We start from the raw sequence: 15,689 nt of genomic DNA, 5'->3' as shown, positions 1-15,689 counted from the left end.
ATTAAAAATGTAATTAGTACAAACAAAACTACTTATGGAGTCAGAAACCTGACACCCTGAGGAGTCAGGGTGTTGGTGATAGTCCAGTTAAGTGGTGGCTGCTCCTCCTGGAGTGGCAGATGAAATGCTGCTGAAGTGGTGGTCCTGTAGAAGGGTGTAGTTTTCTCTGAAGGTCTGGTGATAGAGTAGATGGGCCTGGTCTTCCTCTGGGAATCCAGCAGACAAGAAACTGCTTCTTTGAGAATCCAACGAAGAGGCTGAGATCGTGTCCCAAAAATGATGATGTTATGCAGGTAGGGATGCTTGGCTCCTCCCTCTGGGTGGAGCATCTCACAATGGGATGATGCAACCCCATCAGTCACGCAGTGAGTCATTCAATGGCCCATTAACAGAAGATATCTCCCCGGAGGGAGGGATTGTTCTTGGAAGAGATAAGAAAACTGCCCGCCTCCAACAGATGGTAAATAGAATATATGCTTATCTTACAAGCCAGGACAATATTTTACTTATATTAGCAAGCTCAAAGCGGCACATTTCACCTAAATCCAAATGGATTTCTACCCTGTTAAATTTTCACTCTGCCTCACCACGCCATCCACCATCGCACAGCGCCCCCTGCAGCCGCGGGGGAATCATTGCACCCCTGCCCGGCCGGCAGCCAGCAGTGCCCCTGGTGGCAGTGACTGGAACTGCACCAAAGGGAAAAGCGTTGAGAGCGGCTGGGACTGCTCTGGGTTTGTGCTCTGCTTGGTGCCGCTGCTGTTTGTTTGCCTTCCTACACATGCTCCAGTCAAGAACTGCTCTTCCTCCACCCAGCTCTGCCTCAGAGCCCCGTAATTCCAAATTTATAGTAATTTGGAGGGAAAGGGGTCGTATTTCCCAGCTTCCTTGGCGGACACTGATGCCTTAAGTTTTAACTCTCACATTTTCCAGATTCTGTACTGCATTAGTGTATAACTCTGAACTTCATATAAAGTCTTTTCCTCAGGTTCTCCTCACAGTTCAGTCAGACAAAACAATCCTTTTCCAGCCTGAGAACCAAGGACACAGCTTTGGGCCCAAAAAATGTAAACAACAGCAAACTGAGGGGAGCAAACTGGGAGGGTGGGACTGTATAACCTGGAGCTGTAATTGGACAATTAACCCCAATATGGAAATGGACCAAAACTTATAAAAAGTGTGAAAACTCATGACATGCTGTCCATCTTGGGTGTAGCCTCAGCCAGGCTCTTGCACTGCCCAAGGTGTATCCTGTGAAGGCCTTTAATAAATTCCTACTTTATTCCTTTATCTCTGTTCAGCCTCTGTTCCAGGCAGCCTCTGAAGGCATCAACACCTCTCTTTTAGAAACCAATACAATAAGCTGGTGGCTGTGTTTAAGATTCTGCAGCTACTCAAAGGAAACATCTGATTCTTTTTTTTTTTTTTTTCCAATGCCTCAAACCAATTTCCAGATTTCCTTTCCTTAATCTTTCTTATACGAATTGTACATTTTGGAGTTTTCTGCAACACTTGAACATGAAGATCTGAAGTGGTCCAAAGACTTCTAGACTGATTGGTAATTCTGTTAGTCCTGTGCTTTTCCACCTTCATCATCTAGCCAGATTTTTCCTTCAGATACTCAGATTGGCCTGTAACAGTTGGGTTTTGAAGTGCAAATATTTGCATTAATCATGAAAATTCAGGTCAAACTTGTCCTGTTTTTATTATAGAAGTCCTTTTGTTATAGAAGGCTGCTTTCAAATTACTTATTAGCGTAGTAAGGTTCAGGGTAGATCTGTTGTGATAAATATAAACTCTGCAAGTAATAAAAACTGTTTTGATAAGAAAAGCTGTGCTCTTTTTCTTTCATGAGCCTATATCTGCTGTTATCCTAACATCTCATCTAAAACGCCTCCTCTTGTACCCTGTCAGCATTAACACGAAATTTAATGTGCAAAATACCCCAAATGATCTTTGAACTTTGTCAATAAAGCAATTCTGCTGAGTTTCTAGATTCCCTTTGTGTGTGTGTATGTGGTGGTTGCATTTTGGCGTTTTGTTTTTTGGTCTTTTGCTCTGGAATGCTGAGATCCAAGCTGTGGTCTCTACTCTGCATTGTATTGGAAAATATTTGAGGACCCTAGAGATTGTCCTTGGCTTCTGATGGATATTGAAAAGCAAGACCTGATAGTATACAACATTACCCCGGTTTTGCCTACTCACTGTAAAGTCCTGCCAGTTTTTTTTCTCTTCAGATGTCACCGAACAGGGTTTTTTATTTTTATTTCCCCAGTACTTGTTTTGGTCTGGGTAAGCTTGATTGCTGCGTGATTTTTTTCCCCTCCTTTTCTTGTTTTGTTGTGGGGATTGCAGTTTTTGCTTAATTAGATGTTGGTTAACAGCTTTCAGTCTGTTACTATGGAGTTTTTAATTTTCTAAACTATTTTCCCTCGGGCAAATTCTCACAAATGTGCTCATTATTTTAATTCCCTGTCCTAACATTATGTTTTCCTTCTCCCAAGGAGCTCTGCCCATGGATTGTGGTCACCTACTGTGCCCTTCCACTTTTCTTCCTCCAAAAGCTCATGCTGGCCAGGGAGCTGGAAAAGAGCAATTCCCTGGTGTCCCAGAGGCTCGGTGAGAACCTGTCTCCTGTCTTGGATGAGCTTTTTGGTCTGTCCAAGGCATTTTGGGGACAAAACGCTCGCCTCCAGGAGCTGCCTCAAAAAATGGCAATTTTCTGCAGGATGTGCCCTGATTTCTGCCTGGCCAGCGCTCCCTGAATTCACTCGCCAGCAGGGAGAGGCCACAGCCCTGGGTACCAGCCCTGCCAGATGGTTTAATTTAAAATCCCTCCAAAACACAGCCCGTGCGCAGCTCCCGGCGCTCGCTCACACCCTGCCGGAGCCGCTGGTGGCAGCTGCCGAAAACAAGGGAATAGAGCAGAGGCAGCACCAATTTAATTGCCTGATGTACGAGGAGAGAGCCGTAATCTTCCCACAGCTTTAATCTCTTCTCAGCTCGTGATTTCACCCCCGTGCCTCTATGCCCCCCGGACAGCGGGAGCTGTGAAGAGCAGAAGGGTGGTTGATGAATATGTATTTGGGGAGCAAAGTCGCCTCCTGGGCTGGCCCAGATAAACGGGGGGCCCGCAATGCTGGTGACAACCGGACGTGGTAGATGTCTCTGCAAAGATGAAAGAAGTGTCTGCTGAATCCGCCTGGGTGGTCGGAGATCACACCGAGCCCCGTGCGAGGGGCTGGAGGAGGGGAGGGATTCTGCGCGGCACTGAGGAAGCAGCGCTGCCCGGCGGGAGCAGGGCTCAAAAGCTGCTGGGCGACAAGAAAGGCACCGCACATCCCAGGGGAGCTGGCTTTTCTCCCTGTCAGAAACCCATGCACGCCTCCAAAAAGTTGAGACAAAACCAAGCTGGTTTTTTAAATGCTCTTTGTTCCTGCTGCTTTGCTGTTTCGTCGGTTAAAAAAAAAATAAATTATCCTTTTGTTCTCCTGAACTCCTCTTCTGAGGAGGCACTAATGGAAATAATTATCTGTAGAAATCAATGCTGGGAGCAGCTCGTACCCCTGAGTATTTAGTGCTGCGTGTTGTTTCAGGAGGCAGTGATTTCCATCTGTGAGAGCACATGTTCCCTTTCACTGAGCCCATGAGGAGGAAGAGAAAAGGAGCATTTCATGTCATTCATGGATCTTTGCTTGTAGGGAGCTGATACTGAACAGAGCTGGCAAGAACTGCATGAGGGAACTGGATAAAGAAGCTAGTGGATACTGAGGAATATCACAGAGCAGCCTCTGAGCTGGAAAAGGTTTCTCCCCCATACAAGGTTTAATCATTTTTTTCTCTTAATTAAAAAAAAATATATATATATATAATAAATTTAAATGTATAAAACCTTTTGTCCAGGATGGTGCATGCTGTGCCTCGTGGGACTGAATAATCCAGACAAACCACAGTGATTGCCATCAAAGATCTATTTGCCTTCCTCTGCATGTTGAATTTGGGATCTGTGTGTGTCACAACCAGGATAATATACGGTTAAGCACTTGCAAAGCTTAATATCTCATAATTAGGTTAATAATTTTCCACACTAAAATGGTGCTTCCTTATTAAGTGGCTGATTTTTCTTTTTTTTTTTTTTTTTTAATCTAAATTTTGTGTCACACAGAATTTCCTGGGAATTGGGATGCAGTTAAAATGCAAGAAAACTTGTTTAAACAAAATAGCTTTAAACACTGGAGTTTATGTACAGGCAGAGGTATTTTAAGGTTTTTATGTACAGACAGAAACATGGAAAAAGTTTATTTCTGCATGTGTTGCTTTCAAAGCTGAATAAAACTCAGTATTTTGGAAAGCTGGGGTCTAAATCAATTAAGTGTGTTTGTATTTCAGTGTATCAGGTTGTGGTCTCAAATTCCATGGATGGAGAATTGCACTAGGAAAATTGGTTTTCCCACTTCCTCTATTCTTCATGAATTTACTGGATGCAGAGAAATCGGAGGAATATCTTAGTGCTGAATAGCATCACAATTTTTTTTTTCTATTTCAGCTGAGTAGTGTGTCTTATTTAATTGGTGTGAGACTGGTAAGTGATGAGGAGTCCAGGCCTTTTCATCACTTCCTGAACTGAAGCTGCTTGGACTCTCCAGGCATTATTTTAAGGCTGTTTCATGCTTAGTAGAAGTTTTGTGGATTGATCCAGTTCCCAGGTTTGCCCTTCCCCCCCGCCCCTTCATTTCCCTTTTTCCCAAATTTCAGGGGGAATTCGTTCCTGAGAGAAGCCCAGCTCCTGTTCCCACCTCCTTTTTTGTGCTGGCCAGCCTCAGCTCACTCATCCCTGCTGATGCAGCTCCCCTTGCCCTGTGCTCAGCAGCAGCATTTTGGTTATGAGCTAATGTCTTATGTTTGATATTTATGCAGCAGATGAGAAACCTAAATAATTAAATTTCCCTGTGGCCCGAGCAGGAGCTGGACGAGCTGCCTTGTAGATGTGAGCTGTGCTGCCTTGCAGGATTTGCTGGCGTGGTGGTGGCAACCTGTGTGCCTTTCCTTAGCAGAAACTGCCCCACTGACCATAAATAATTCAGCTGTGGCTCAGCACGTCAGCTTAACCTTTTGGAACACACCGAGGCTGCTGCTGCGTGCAACCTTTGTTCTTAAAGCAGCAAAATCGTTCTTTCTGAGCAGGGAGAGACCTGCACCATCCATCTGGAGGGTTCATTTCACAGCAACGGCCCCGACTAAGCGTGACTTAGTTGTTGTGCAAGTCTGAGATTTATTCAAAGCATTCAGATGTTTGATTTAGTAATCCTCATTATCCTGGTTGTTTTAGTAGTCTGGTTTTCTGTGATGCTTTCAGCTGTGTCACAAGCAAGCAGGGATGTCAGGAAGGCTGAGAGTTGCTGCAAGACTCACTGTGGGAGCACCAGAGTGCTAAATCCCTGTCTAGTTACTCATGGGTTTTATCTGGGCATCCTCCTGCTCTCAGTTACAAGCAGATGAGATAAATTATCCAGATGTTCAGGTGCTGTGTTGGTGAAATTTGCTAAAATCCAGTAGCCAGACATCCCTGCTTCCCTACCTCATGCATCTAATGCTGCCTCCCCTTCTCCTCGTGCCGCATCCTGGAGTGATGGCAGGCAGAGATACCCATGGGAAAGAGAAGTTTTGCAGGTTGGGAATGAGTCACTCCAGGGGTTGGGAATGAGCTGGCCAGCAGTGGTAGGTCAGAGGAGACCTGATGGCCAGAGCAGACCACAGATTAAAGCAGGAATCCATCAGTGTGGCTATGGCAAAGTGAGCCAGTAAATACAGATAGGATCTGGTCTACCAAACTCTTAGAAATGGAAAGCAGTCAGTCAGACTCCTAATTACAGTGAGGATGAGGCTTGGACTCTCTCTGTGAGGTAGGAGAAATTCAAGAGAAGCTGTAAGACAGAAGCGAGGATGGCTAGGAAGGGATGAAAGGGAAAAGTGAGGAATTGGGCTCACTTTGTGCACAGAGAGATGCAGAACCCTCACTGGTGGGTCCTTGAGGGCAATGAAACACGGGATGGTGTGAGTGCAGAGGAATGATGCAGGAGCACTGCAGCCAGCCCTGCTCTAAGTTACACCAAGCCTGCAGCAAGACCTCAAAGAATTCATCATCCATCCTCTCAGACGTGTAATTTCAGAGTCTGCTAGTTCAGGCTAATTGTTCCTGGAATGGGCTTGTTCCTCCCTTGCAGTGGCAGCAGCATTCCGGACGTCCTGCCCTTCCCTCTGCCAGACCTGGGGAATAATTGCAAAGGGAGAAAAAGGCCCATTAACCTTTACTGTCTGTCTTTTCTTGCTTTAATCCACTTGGTGTTTGTCTTGATGGCGATAATTACACAGAAGTATGTAATTTCAAGACAAATGTTTAATTTAGAGCAGGTTTGTTGCTAGTCTCTTGTCTGCTTCCATCTGGGGACAGCGTGGTTGTGCTGGTTGTCTTGGCAGCCTGGATTGAAGGTCTAACGAGCCCATTCTGCACCCTTGCTAAAGAGGAAGGAAATAAATGAAATTAATGGGACCCTTCGATTCCCTCCTGTTGCCATAAGAGTTTCTAATTTCTGTATAATACTTTGCTCAAGACCCACATCTTTTATGGTGGCTAAAGCAGGTTTATTTTATTAAAATAATTTGGGATGGTGTGTCCTGCCCGGTCAGAGCTTCAGGAAAACTGGTAAGGAAAACTGCTCTTCTAGGTGCTGCAGGTATCTGCCTTTGGAAGAGCCTAAATCAAAATTACATTTTCTAGCTCTTTAGCAATGCCCAGTAATGTATTCCTGCAATATCCTTCTAAACCCAAAAAAAAAAACCCCTTGTGTAGAGGTTACTTGTTTGAGCACGTCTGAATGAATGGGTTGTGAATTCTCGGCCTGTGCTGCCGCATGGGAAGACTCACGAACATGAAGGTGGCCCTGTGACCTGACTGCACAAAGAAATGGCATTAAAAATATTCCTGCTCTCATCACTCCTTGGTGCAGAGGGTGGCTGGGGCAGAGCTGCCTCCCTGCCTTACAGTAACGGCAGCGAGCATCAGCTGCTGAAATAATTAAGATATGTTTTTCCTCTGGGAAATCACACTGATCTTAATAGAGGTTTTTAATTAAATAATATGCTGACTGTTACAAGCTGGAAATACTTTGGGTTTTGTGTTTATTCTTTGCAGCAGCGTTTCCTTCTGGTTGTCGCTGGGTTGCTTGAGGAGAGAAAGGCTCGGGAATTTCTTCCCGCTGGGAAGCAGCCCCGGGAGCTGCCCACAGGCTGCACGCCGAGGGTGGGAGATGGAAATACACATATGAGCAGCTGGGCAAGTGCTGGCCCTGCGGGGAATTCCCGGCGGGTCCTGTCATGGGATCCATCCCCAGCCCAGCGCTGGGGCTCTCCCGGCCAGCCAGCCCGCCGAGCTCCAGGCAGCCGGGAAATTTGGGAACGGCTGGGGTGTCGGCGCGGCTTTCTCCTGCTGATAACGAAGCCGGTAATTAGGCAGGAGAGCAGCGGTGGCACTGTGAAATACAAAGCTGTGTTTCGTGTCAGGTAAATAAAGGCAACCTGTATAGTTGTGGTCATGAAATGTGTGGAGCACGGCCATGGGACAGCTACAAAGATGAGTTCTAATAAACAACCGAGGAAAGCATGGAAGAAGGCCTCTGAACCAATCTTTTGTTTGCAAATAACAATTGTAAGTCTTAAGCCGGTTCTGTAATAAGAACTTTTGAATTACAACTTTAGAATGTTGCTTAGTATTAAGGATATTAAACTGTAGTTTTAGAATGTATGTCTTAAGCTGGTTTGTAATAAGGACTTTTGAATTATAACCTTAGAATGTTGCTTAGTACCAAGGATTTAAACTGTAGCTTTAGAATGTTCAAAGGATTTAAACAGAAAGGGAAGGGAACAGAACTGGGGACCCTATCCCAAGCTCCTGGAGAAGGAAGATGGACATCAAGGTTGCTGATTGGTGACTTTGAAAGGGTAAGCTGGACATCATTACCATAGATTAATGATCCTAGAAAACAGAAGTTGGACCCCACCATCTGGACACACATCCTGGGATATACACAGTGAGGTATAGAAATTGGAAAGGAACCAGACATCACCATCATAGATTTATGATCCTGGAGTACAGAATTGTGATGTTAAAGGTAGAAATGGAAACTGTCGAAGGCTCACCTAGAAAATGGGAAAATATTATGAATGTGCATGAATATGATCGATAAATACCAGCAAGCCCAACAACCGGCGTGCAGTCGGAGGGGAAAACCCCCACCACTGTACCCAGCACTGCCTTTGCTCATACGTTACCATATTAATTAAAAAATTCAATTGCTGCTTGATATACTGGCATAGTCAAGCGTCTAATTCCTAACAGCACGGAGTGCTGAAAGCCCCGGGAGCATGCCCACAGCCGGATTCACCCACACTGGGGTGGATAACGCCGGGTGCCGGGGCACAGGCTGGAGGTGCCATGGCAACCCCGCGGGCAGGAGAGCAGCTGAGTACGGACCCACCGGCACGCCAATTCACATCTAAACAGCCCGGTTTGCAGGTAGAATTCAGGAGTGTTGAAGGGGTGTCTGTGCTGCTGGGCACCCCCGGCTGCACGGCTCCCCCGGCCCTGCCTGCCCCGCGGCTGCTCGTCCTTCCTGCCTGCAGGTGTTTGAGGTGCCTCGGCAGCTCCATCGCCTGCCAGGATGTGCCCGTGGGGCTTCTGCCTGTGTGGGTATGAGCTGAGCTCTCTGTCGAGCACCTGTGCCCGACACTCAGCAGGGAAATCTCCAGCTGAACCACTTCATTTTAAAAAATGCACCAGACTGCACCCAGATCCAGCCACTGGAGGGTCCTTCCTGCTTGATGTGGACACCAAATCCTCTGTGCTTTGACCCCTAAGTGTGTCCTGGGCTGCCGGACCCTCAGTGCCTCTGGTTTTCTGTCTTCCTGTGTGTGCCCACAGAGCTGTCACAAATTATTTGGCTCAGCCCAAGTCGCTGAAGTTCGGTGATGCAGTGGGAACCAGGTGGGGCTCTCTTGTGATTGTGCCTTAATGTCCAGGGTGGTTTCTAGGTGTGGGTGAGAAGTGTTATCCCTGTTGTACAAAAGGAAGATGAGTTGTTAAGGCAGTTAAGTACTTCCCAAGGCCACACCACGAGTCTGTGGTTAAGGCTGCACACAAAGTCTTGAGTCCCTGGCTGCCACTTCCCCATGCTCCCCCAAGCTCCAGCTTTGCAAATCCAGGCCTGAGAAGTGATGATTTTTGCTCATGAACTTGACAAGCTCCATGTTAAAACCACTTGACTGCACCCTTGCCCCTTCAGCTCGGGAAGCCCTGATGTTTCTGCCTTAACAGGAAAAAACCTCTCCCAATATCCAGCTTAAATCCTGCCACGGCTGAGAAAGCCATCCTTGTGCCTGGCCTTGGAGGCTGCTTTGTGTGAGCTCTGGCCCTGCACCTCTCCCTCTTCCCTAAGCCAGACCTGCTCTCCTTCCTTGTCCTGGTGTCTCCCCCAGCCGGGGATGCTGCTGCCAGGAATTGGCAGGAGTCTGCCTTCCCACTTTTCTCAGTGGAATTTGGTGCCACCATTTGTAGGGCCAAGCATTGCAAACCCCACTCATGGTCACGGACACCAGGCTGAAAGGGGTGAATTTCCCACCAGCAAATTTTCCATTTTCCGTTCCGTTACTAGCGGTTTGCAACATTTAATTTGGGTCCTCACCTGAGCACGCAGGATGTGCATCTTCTGTGATTCTCCGTGTTTGTGCGGTTCCTCTGGTTCTTCTTGATTGTGGCTTTGAGGTGTCTGTGCCCAGAAGTGGGGTAGAAATGGGAAGCAGGTGAAAAATGGGAAATTCCACCATCTCTGGGGCTCCTTGCCTCCAAATCCCATGCAGGTGCTGCTGCAGGAGCCCTTCCCCATGCGTGGCCATGTGCCTGTCTGCTTCTCCCACCCGAGCTGCAGGTTTGCACCCTTGGATGCTGCCTTTGCAACCCCACAGTCGGATTTTTTACGAGCCTTGGGAAGATCGCCTGGAAACAGAGCGCAGGAGAGACGCTCTGCAAAATGTTACCAGAAGCATCAGAGAACAGCAAACCAGCCTTTCTTTTAAAAGCTGGAAGCACGCTCTGCAGAGGTGGGGGCGGGACGCAAACCTGCAGAGCTTTGTAGAGCCAACTTTTGGAGCAGATCAAGCTTAAGGCGCAGGTTCTGGAAGGCTTTGCTCAGCTAAGAGCCGCCGCAAGCTGTTTTGATGCTGGATTCGGTATTTCCATTCATCTGCCTTCAGCAGGGATGTTTTCACCCAGTCAAAGCTGAGGTCCTTCCTTTTTTGCAGCAAGGGAAGAAGCCAGGCTGCCTTGCGTGACAGATGGGGAGCCCAAGCAGGGAATCCTTGCCTTGGTGGCTGAGGAAGACAATTCCTGTTTTTTCCACCTCTACAAAATGCCACTGCAGGGCGCAAAGAACACGGGGAGGGGGTGACAAAGGAATGATAGGATGGCTGGAGCAACCATCCTTTATCTTCACTTCTTATCCTCTGCTTTCCCCTGGTTTGATTCCCTACCACCTAACCCTGGTGTGGGGTGATACAAAAGGTCTACCAAACGTTTTCTCACCCCAAAAGCAGTGAGGAGAGGGGCTGAAGCTCTGGCTCCTCTCTGTGCCCACATCTGGGGCATGATGCCTGGGAGGGGAGCTGGGCAGTGGTGGCAGCCGTGGCTGCAGGGAGGGTTCTTGCAAAGATGGTGAATTCTAATTTATTCCTTACTCTGACCCCAGCAGCCACAAAAGGGTGCTTAGAAATCTCCAGCTGAACCACTTCATTTTAAAAATGCCCCAAACTGCACCCAGATCCAGCCACTGGAGGATGATCCTTCCTGCTTGGTGTGGACACCAGATCCTCTGTGCTCTGACCCCCAGGTGCATCCTGGGCTTCTGGGCCCTCGGTCTCTGCTTTTCTGGCTTCCTACATGTGCCCACAGAAACCATCAGAAATCTGATCTGTGTTTTCAGGAGTCTTCTTTATTCTCCCAAGGCCTTAATTAATTTTCTCTGTCTGCTCTTGCTGGGCCTAATATCACTTGAATGGCTCACTTATGTGAATTAGCTTGATTAATGGCAGCACCCAGACACAAAGCTCCACAGCCTGCTCGTGCTTTTCATGGGAGCATTTCCAGCCTCTTATTCTCCTCTGCCGAGGCCAAGCTTTGGTCTCAGCTGCGGGGAGCAGCAACCCACAAACACACAGAGAATATACAAATAGAGGTCCTCAGATGAGGTAGAACTTCCTTGGCAGAAAACATCAGTTACGGATTAATCTGTCGCACATAAAAAAATCCTGGAGTGCCTTCCGGCTCCTCAGGCCTTGTCACTGGAACTGTGGCCTTTGGTGACAGCCACGCTGAGGTGCTCGGGGTCTTCTGCAAGCTGTCCTGACTCTTCCATCAGCAGCCTGGCCAGGCTCCCCTGGCTGCCGAAGGACTGGCTCTGGCAGCTGGAGTCTCCCCCAGACCAAAGGCTGTGCTTGGCACCAGTGGCCCAGCTGGTAATTCTGGTTTGATCTCCAGCTGGAAGTGTCTTGGAGGCCTGGGAGGACCAGAGAGGTGAAGCCAGCACTGCAAAAGCATGCCGGGCTCTGTGTGTCCATATGAGCCGGGACTGATGCTGCCCTCAGCTCTCACAAAAGCAGCCCCAGCTGATCCAGAGCCTTTCCCAGGGTTGAGCCATGTCCTGGTGAAACTGGAGAGTGCTTGCCTATTCTTGGGGGGCACTGAGAGGAGTAGCACGGCCATGGGAGCCACAGGCTGAGGGACTCAACATCAGCTGTGCCCCAGGGCAGGGACACTTTGCCCGCAGACACCCAGGGAAGGAGAGCTTGGGAGGAGCAGCCCACGTGTCCCGCACAGCAGGAGCATTCCTGCAGGGACCAGGGGGGACACTCAGGGCTTGCTGGCCTGTTCCAGGCACAAAAGCAGTGCCTGGAGCCACCAGGAGACAGCAAAGGGAGGGGTGTGGGCAGGACAGTGAGCAGTTGCCTCCATACGCCTTTTGGACAACTCCTCCAGCAAAATTCAGCTGCAGGGGTCTGTGAGGAGGTGACTGGGACAGCTGGGGACCCTCAGCCCAGCCCTGCCCCATGCGCCGTGCCTGACTTTGGGGCTCCAGCCCCCCAGTGGTGACCAGAGCTTGCCAGCCTTGCCCAGGCCCATGTGGCTGGTGAGACCCAGCTGGTGGGGAAGGGCAGGCTCTCAGCTCTGCCATCATTAGCATCTCATCAGCAGCCAGATCTTCCTGTGCTGCCGGGGGGTGCTGCTGGCTGCCACATGCCAGCAATCCACAGCATCACGGCCTACATCCCATCCTCGGGCTGCTGCACCTCCTGGAAGGGAACACCTAAGGCTCGTAAGTGCTCGTGGTTGAAAGGAATTGCAAAATCAGAAAGTCCACAAATATTCACGAAGTTTTATTAGTAAATTACACACTTGGCATGGAAATTGTTGTTAGTCCCTGATCTCCCAGCGTAAGCACACAGCAGTGTGGTTTGGATAAAGGGATGGTGTTGGATGTAGGCTATTTCCATGTGCTCAGCTTGGGGTGGAAGAGAGCAGCTCTGCCTCGCTGCCTGCCTTGCCCTTGTGAACTCTCAGCTAGGAACCTCTAGAAAAGGCACAGCAGTGTTAATTAAAAGCTGCCATGGGCGCTGTCCCCAGCGTTCTCCCCGTGAGACATCAGACGCTGCTGGCGGTGTTGGGCTGGGAAGCTTCTCTGCGGGGAGGTCGGTGCCAGCTCCTGGACCCCTTTGCCTTCCCAGCTTTGGTGTGTTTGGGGTTCGGTGGTGAATTCCCCCCTGCCGAAAGGCTAATGCAGATGGATACTGCTCAGCTTCAGTGTGTCTTGGGATCAAAGAGGCTGGGAGGTTGGGCAGCTTCCATCACCTCCAAAGCAGGTTCTTAAGCTTCAAACCGCTCTCTGCAGTTAGAGCAGCAATGCAGGAAAATGGCCGGTCTTGGGAGAGTTTAAAAAAAAAGAAGTTATCTTGCTGTGCACTTGGCGTTGGTGGTCTCTGAGGCTGGAACCCTCCCAAGGCACTGGATCTGGAGCACAGCGGGACTGGCATGCCTCCTCTGGGCTGTTCTTGCAGGATACAGCATCTCCTGGCACACGCAGCGCAGCCTGCCCGGCGCGGGCTGCTGGAGGTCACTGGAGAGCTCCTCCAGTGCTGCCATCCGCCAGCCCCTCTGCCCCAGCCCAGCCCCTCGACACCCAGGAGGCTGCTCAAAGCCATCCTGCTTAATTGGGACCTCAGGGAGGCAGTTCCTGCTCTGAAGCACGCTCTGTTTTAATTAACGGCTAAAATAACCTATGAATAAATAGGAGGACCATGACTAACTCCCATTTTTATTTCTCTTCTGCTTCCCGTGCTTCTCCCAGATAATATGGAGCAATGCCTTATGAAAGTCCATGCAATGGATAACCAGGCTGCTTGTTTTCTGCAGGCTCAGCCCTGCAAACATCCAGGAATCCAATGCTGGGAGCTGGCAAAGCCCATGGATAACCAGGTGGGCAGGTGAGCTGTTCCTGGGACAGCTCCTTCGTTAAAGCTCAGCTGGGATCCAGGTATTGCAAGGGATTGACTCCAAAGGGTGGGGGAGCAGAAGTTTTGAGGTGGTGCTGTTTGACCTGGGCATCATCTGCATGGCTGGGGACAGCCATGGCAAAAGAAAGGCCTCTGCTTTCAAACAGGAAAACACCGCTTTTGAAATGATGCCATCCATTTTCCTTCTCGTTGCTGGGTATGGTCAGGAATGCAGCTGATCCGGGCACCCCGAACTGTAAAATTGCACCCCACAATCTGTGTGGTGCCTTCCTGCTGTGCCTGGGCTCTCCCCGTCCATTATGGCTTCGGTGTCCAGGAGCTGGGGGGGCTGTGAGCAGGCAGAGGTTGTGCTTTCAATTAGGGCTTTTGTTAATGCCCTTGTGTGGCAAGCGGGGAAGGATGCTGGGCGAGGCAGGGGATGCTGTGGTGTGAGGGTGCTCCTCCTGCTCAGCAGGAAATGTTCCTGGCGCTGTCCCTGGGCCGGGGCAGCGGCTGTGGCAAAGTCTGGGCTCTCCGAGGCCACCCCTGGAGCCCCAGCACGCGGAGCTGTCCCCTCAGGGGTGTCCTGCCTCCGCTCCCACGTGTTCTGGGTGCGCAAAGGCTGGGTACGGGGCACGTCAAAAATAACAGCAGGAGGTGAGAAGTGCTGGGGGCGTGGGTGGGCAGAGGAGAGCTGCTCCAGCGGCATCCCCCGGTGCCAGGAAATTGTGTCAAGCTCGTTCCCAAGGATTTACAAAGGTGGCTGCCTACAACGTGAGAGAGACTTCATCTTTTTTCTTCGCCTTGGCAGTTTCAGGTCAGTTTAATGGAACAGAAGGAAAAGGAATCCTGCAAGGAAGTTGATGCTAAACTGGTGACAGTTTGGGAAATCAAAAGCCTGGCTCTTGATTAGTTCTGCTGCCAGTGAGGTGCAAGGAGCAAGCTGGGATCCCTCGCAGCTGGTGAGTGGCAATGCTCACCACTCTTGCCCTGGCTTGGTGGTGGGTGGGTGCCCCAACACCAGCACTAAATCAAATGTGATGTGAGAAAACAGAGGGAGAAGTGAATAAACTGTTATTTCAGGATGTCAGGGGGCCTGGGTGCAGCTGTGGGGCAGAAAGGAGGGCAGCAGGGACAGACAGTGTGGGCACAGGGCGTGAACAAGGACTTGCAATAACTAGGAAGCAGATGGGTTGTGCTGTGATATTGCTTTCTCCACACAGACCCAGCCCCAGGAGCTCCATGTCTGGACATCACATCTGCTCACCACTCCATCATTCTCCGCACAGCTGCTCTGTGCCCTCCTCTGCCCCACCACCCAGCCCTGGATCCAGGGCTGCTCTGAAGCCTCTCCCACCACTCCTGCTGCTCCGTGCAGTTCTGCATCCCTCACTGGAGGAGCTGGCAGGGCTGAGGGCAATTCTTCACTTGTGCCTGGCAGATCCCGTGCTCTGACATTTCCTCCTTCCAAGCGCTCCCATTTCCAAGAGGCAGACTTTGTTAGGAGCTGTTCCCCCAGGGGACCCCCCGGGAGTGCCTTGGCTCGTGTCCTGGTGTCCAGCAGTGGTCTGAGCCCAGAGCCAGGGTCCCCCCACTGCCGTGGGCAGGGCAGGGGGCCCTCACATGCCGCTGGCTCTGCTCCATCAGCACCAAGTGAGCCAGGCCTGCAGCAGCAGCTGATCCCTTCTGAGAGGCACAACTATATATATATATATATATATATATAAACAAAAAATATAAATGTATTCACTTGGTTCTTAAATTCCTAGCTTCCCATGAGAAGGTTTAGACATTTCCCAGCCTTTCTCAGCTTTAGAAAGTGTGTTTTACCTTTTTATATTCCTACACAACCTCAGCCCCTGAGCTGTCCTAGAGGTGAGGAGACAGAGGAAGGCGATGCCTGCCCGCAGGCTGGTGTTTGTGGTGATGTCCTCAGTCCCAGTGGGACCCCAGACCCCTCCCCAGCCTGCTCCTTGCACCTCACTGGCAGCTAAACTAGTCAAGAGCCAAACTTTTGATTTCCCAAACCGTCATCAGTTTAGCCTCAACTTCCTTGAAGGTTTCCTTTCCCTTCTGTTCCATTAAACTGACCTGGA

This window comes from Anomalospiza imberbis, chromosome Z (genome assembly GCF_031753505.1).
Source record: "Anomalospiza imberbis isolate Cuckoo-Finch-1a 21T00152 chromosome Z, ASM3175350v1, whole genome shotgun sequence".
Lineage (NCBI taxonomy): Eukaryota > Metazoa > Chordata > Aves > Passeriformes > Viduidae > Anomalospiza > Anomalospiza imberbis.
Note: the sequence above shows the minus strand (reverse complement) of the source record.